This window comes from Phaenicophaeus curvirostris, chromosome 1 (genome assembly GCF_032191515.1).
Source record: "Phaenicophaeus curvirostris isolate KB17595 chromosome 1, BPBGC_Pcur_1.0, whole genome shotgun sequence".
Lineage (NCBI taxonomy): Eukaryota > Metazoa > Chordata > Aves > Cuculiformes > Cuculidae > Phaenicophaeus > Phaenicophaeus curvirostris.
In genome coordinates this window covers 48,184,139-48,190,138 of record NC_091392.1, presented here as the reverse complement: position 1 = coordinate 48,190,138, position 6,000 = coordinate 48,184,139, and positions in this window count along the sequence as shown.

The window sequence follows — 6,000 nt, the reverse complement described above, 5'->3', positions numbered from 1 at the left end:
AGAGCGGAGGGGAAGGATATTGCTGATGGAGCCCAGGGTGGCATTGGCCTTTGCCAGCTCACAGCCAGCTTGTGCACTACACCATTCAGATCCTCCTCTGCAAAGCTGCTTTTCAGCCAGTCAGTCCCCAGCCTGTAATGGTGCCTTACATTATTTCAGTTTACAAAACTGAATGATGCACAACACCAAGTCCCATAGGCCGGCACAGTGCTAGGAGGCTCCTCTCCCTTCTCCACAAGCTCATTATTTTCATAATGGGGCACTCTGTAGTTCTATGCTGAAGTCCAAGACTTGGCACACTACATATATAGGAATCTGCTACAGTTTAGCCCCATCAGGCCAAACTCAGCAGCTAAAGCAGTGCAAGTTGAGCCCTAAAATCCCTTCCCCCCCGACACGCTGCAAGAAAAGGAGAGAGAAAAAACAAGAGGAAAAAGACTTATGGGTTGAAAACTAGAGCTACAGCTTTAATGATATGTTAATGACAACAATGGAAATAATTAGAAAATAATAATATATAAACAAATATTTGAGATTGCACCCCCAGTCCACCTCTCGATGACTATACCTCACCACAAATACTGCAGAGCAGACACAAGGGTATGTGTCCAGGGCTAGGAGGAAGCTGGACTCAGGAACACATGGATCTGGTACCAGAAGCAAGCAGACAAACAAGGTCCTCATTGGATGTCAGCCACCCAGAAGAGCACAGGACCCTTGTGATCTCTCAATATATACTAAGTACGATGCATATGGGATGGAATACTCCGTTGGTTAGTTTAGGGTCACCTGTCCTATTCACCCTTCCTCATGAGTACAGCTCCTTTTCCACCAGCTTGAGGACGGCCTTAGTTAAGTACAAGCACTGGCCTTTCTGTGTACCATTGACCTGTTATCACTATAGAGACGAACACTGTCTCAAAAACATGCAGTCAGTTTCCAGAAAAATTAAGTTACTTAAAGCAACCAAGTTAAGAGTCAGAAGCTGATCCTACTAAATCACTCCACAACAGAATCTGTCAAGCAGGGCTTCTACACCTTGGTGGCCCACTCTTTTCTGAGCCATCTGCTCTAATAAGGAGTCTTCTGCCACATAAAGATAGTCACAGCACCCCAGCTGGCAGTAAGTGTGCAGCTAGAATATGTTCCTGGCTTTTCTGTTGCTGTCACAGCCGTAAGTGGAGCTATTATTACTATAACAAGAGCAACAGCAGCTTCCATTGTTGCTGTTCACACTGCTGTTGCAGCAGACCACCAAGATCCATGCCTGTATTCAGAAGCATCAGCTGCTCCCATGCTCAACCAAATGAAAACAATGAAAACAAGCATGGATTCTGTCAAGTCCTTCCATCATAGTCTTAGTTTGTACAAAAAAAAAAAAAGCCCACAGCTGAAAAACAAATCGCAAAAATATCTTCCTCTTTGACCTTCTGCTCAAAAGGATTTGATATATTCCAACCAAATGGAATTTGACAAACTCAACCCACAATTTTTCCAGGCTACTTCAGTTTGTCATAGATCACAACCAGATGGTAAGTGGGGAGCTGCCCTGGACTCTAGGTGCAGCAGGACACTGAGGAGGAAGCTGTAGATCAGGCTTCTCTCAAATTCTTCATATTCTAAGAGGTACCAGTCCTCAGCATGATTGATACTGTAGACAAAGGAGCTATCCCAGGATTTAGCTGTTGTGTGTTATTGTTTTTCAGATACAAGATGAAAAAGTGAAAAAAAAAATAATAATTCCCCCATCCCACTCCACTACTAGGAAGGCTGGAGGGAGGACAGGCACTGGCTACATCCTTTCAAGGCAACCAAGTCAGCCTGGGGTACTGACCTACAGTCAGTCTTGCCATTTAATCATTAGCATGTCCTTTTATATAACTATGTCCCATACCACTGAGGTTTCTCAGACTAATACCTAGACACAGTGCGGTGAACAGCACAGCCAGACTAGGCATGCAGAATGTAAATATGATTTAAAGGGCAGAAGAGGACAGTCACCTGGATGAAAGCTGCACTGTACTATTTTCAAGGCCAGAACTCCTTATGCACCCTGGCATAATTTACTTCCCAGTAAAAACCGTTTCTCGGACAAAATAGCGTCTTTACTAATTTTTCTACCTCTACATAGAAACTGAGAAATGAAGATACAGTGGCATTTCTAACCCGTTCCTTTAAGAACAAAAACCCCTTAATTCACACACACAGAGCATGCAGGTACAGTAGTATTCCACCCTTGGTTGCCTTCTGCCACAAGGTTAGGCAAGGACAGGGACAAAGAAATTAGGTACACAAACTGAAACTACAAGGAAGGAAGTCCCTTTCCCCACCAGCATTTATTTGTATTTAGAGTGTGAAGGCATAGAGATGTAACAAGACACAAGCAGTACATTGGATGATGAACTTTCTTCAAGTTATTTGCACTGTCACATTTTGCATACCCATAACCAGAGCTGAGTTCTTGTTTCTGAACCTGATATTTTTTTATCTAAGCATATCAAGTATTAATAGAATTCTGGAATATCAAACAACCCAAAACATACAAGATTTGCCATATGAAAACATTAGTTTGTACAACTGATCACAAGTTTACAATAGTTTTTATCTCTCAGTGGGGACAAGAAATTTTTTTAAAATATAAAAGAGGAGGAGCAGATAAAACATGAAATGTTCTGCGTTTGTCATGCAAGGAGAGACTCATGATTGCATCAGCCTCCACAGAGGCTGGCTGGAAGATATCCGACAGTGATGATTAAACAGAAACTGATCTGTTGTTTGCCAATTGGCACAGACTAGCATTGGTGGAGCTAGGAAGGCAGAAAGCAAAGACAAATAGTAGTAACCCCATTGCTCGTACATCCGCATTACAAAACCACCAACAGGCAAACTTCCTGGAAAGAGCAGGAAACTAGCAGAACAAATGGTTTTTTTAGGGTTAGGGTAGTGAACGCAGCATTTCATCCCAGCTATTCAAAAAGAAATGCAAAGGATGGGCCTGTGCTACTAAAACAATACTTGTTTCTCTTAGCTTGCTTCCTAAGTCACTTCAGAGACTGCACTATTTCCCAAGCTGAAAACCCAAAATCCATGGAAAAGAATCAGTGTCCCATAGTGCTAACGACTGTTGTATTCACACACTGAAAGGATAGTCAAGAATCCTTGAAGGCTCCAATTGAACCACAATTTACTGTAATTTTAAACCTCAAACCAATTTCTTTAACCAGTATAGGCACATCTTAAGGTTGATGACTGTTTTACAATTACTTTATGTCACAAAACAGAGGGAAAGTAGGCTGGCAATCAGAGGTGCATTAGATACTCTCCTGCCTTGTGCTACTTGAAACACTCACCACAGGACTCAAATTGCTGGCTGTAACTACAGGCAGCACACTTGCTCTTCACCATTTAATAAAGTCCCTTTTAACGAGATGCTGACAGAATTTGGGATACTAAATCTGTGAAGGAACTACCAAAAGCACTTAATATTTTTGTTTCTTGATAAAAAAAATTCCCACCAAATAGGAAACATTTCCTGACAAAGATTGCAGGATACACTACTGACTTTTTAGAAGTGCAAGTGAAAGGACTAAAAAGCAGGAACTGTACAAACTGCCCTTACCTCACCCTGCTTCTGCTGTTGCTTGCTGTTTTCACTCAAAACGTCCATCCAGTTCAAGTCATTAGTCCAGTTCAGCATTAGCTGAAGAGCAATTTTCACCAGGGAAGTGTGCACAAACTAATTGTAGAGGTAGGGTATCAGTAAGATACAAACACATAATTAGTGGAAAATTCCCAGCCTTGAGCCTTGATTCCACATCTGACTTGGTTTTGCTGTAACCTTAGCATACAGGTAGTGTGCCTGGGGCTGTTATTAAGCAGGCAAATGTAGTTTAATAGCACCTGCTTCTTACAAAGTGTTCTGGGCTGCTGAACACAGATTTTAAGAATCAAAGCTGCATTTTTATGTATTCCTGCTCACACTGCTGTCTCCAGGGTACATGCTAGCATAACACAGAACAAGCTCACTGAGCCTAGTTTGGCATCTTAAAGCCATCTTTCATCACATCATACTCAAGTGGGTAAAGAAATTTCTTATTGTAACAAAGCACCTGCAGTCTCAGTGGTTCCTAAATCTTTGTAAGCCAGGCCTCAGCCCCCAGCCTCCAATAATGTCAGAGCCACTATATTACAGACTGTTCATCAAGTTTCAAATTCTTTGACTTAAAGTCTAAGAGAATAATTTTCAGATGACGGTAACAATAATTACCAGCTGTTTTCTTGTCTTTATTTTTCAGTATACATTTTTCCTTCTTTCTATTGGTTCATTTCCACTTACATGCATATTCACTTTTAATATTAAGCATCGCTAGAATAGCAGTCATGCTAAAGACATTTGTTTCCTTAATAGATTGATGGCTTGGAATTAATTCATCACAGAACTATGTTCATGTAAATGTACTGGTACATAAAATACTCCAAGATGTATTAGAGAACTTGAGAACTCCAGCTGCAGCAATGCACTGAGCAAGTTAAGGTTTGTGAAGCTTTTTCGAGACGCTATTTTTTAATATGTTTTTTTCAAAACTTCATCCACAAATGCCAAATAGAGTATTCCTGCAGCATTTGGCAATGTCAAGTTACCTCATACTAAAAAAGCTGTGTCCTTTTCAGTGTTGGCTTTTGCCCTGCTAACTTTTTCTCTGGGTTCAAAGAAAAGTATTCTATTTTATTGAGCCATAGCGAGCTTATCTGATGAGAAAAATCCAGTAAGGCAATCATTATAATGCCAGTATGATCAAATAGCACTGACAGCACTTAAAGACTTAGGTATCAAATGCTTTCCTCTTCTCTTTCCACTAAGAAAAGCCTGATTAGGCAGTTGAAGTTTCATGTTCTGAAAAAGAGAAATTGCTAGTTCTTTTCCACTTGCAAGTCCCAAATTGTTTGCCTTTCTGAATAGTGTATTGGTTAATTCTTCAATTGTAGACCTTTCTTCAAATTTCAACAGTTCAAAGAGAGATGCATTACATAAGTTTGGATCTGTCACAGGATATCAAATACTTGGCAAGAGATGAGAAAGTAGTCCTTGCTCTCTCCAATGTTCTCAATTTTGCTTTCTTTTAAGTCACTTCCAATAACCAAGAACTAGGAGTCAGGTACCAGAGATAGCCAGTACTCACAGTTAGACTTCCAATAATCTCTTCTTCACTGGTTTGGAGACAAGATATGACCAATTACTGAGGAAGATTTCTTCAATACTGCTACTCATCATCCTTGAAAACGCCTGAAACACTTGCAAATGCCATTGCTTCTAGATGACCTACAATGAAGTAGTAAAACCCTTGCAAGAGATCTGTGAGACTACACCTACTAAAAACAAAATGACATCAAGAAATAAGAACAGCTCATCTTGTGAAGAAACAATGTTCTCAAACTGAGAGGAACTGGGTATTACTGCTGTGGGACTGATCACTGCCTAGAACAGCAAGAGAAGCAAATGGGGAACATGTTTGTTTCTCATACAGGTGGACCTCCAGCACTGGAAGTTCCCAGTAGTAGCTCATTAACAGGATGGATCAGTGCAGCCAACAAGCAAGAAGAGGGAATAAATATTAAGAAAAGAGATCAGCTTGAAATAAATTTGGTTTGGAAGTAGTTTATAATTTTAATCACATTCCAGTAAAACTTGTTTCCAAGTCAAAAATATGTGGTATATGCAGAACAACAACTTTGTCAAAATGGTGATAGTTTGAGATTCTCACTTTTGAAGCCAAGTCAAGACAACAAATATCCCAGATTCTCCACAACTCTCAAAACAGCTTTTCTGTCTCATTCTGCTCAAAGCAGCTCAAAAAAAGCAACAAGGAAGAGTATACATTATTGTTGGGTTGGTCCTAAACAGAGAAAAAAATCCTGATGCTGAGTAGAAACCCCTCAGGGAGTAGCATGACAACAATGCTCAGCACGACACCTAGTTTTGGGGCTGTCTTAATTGAGCTT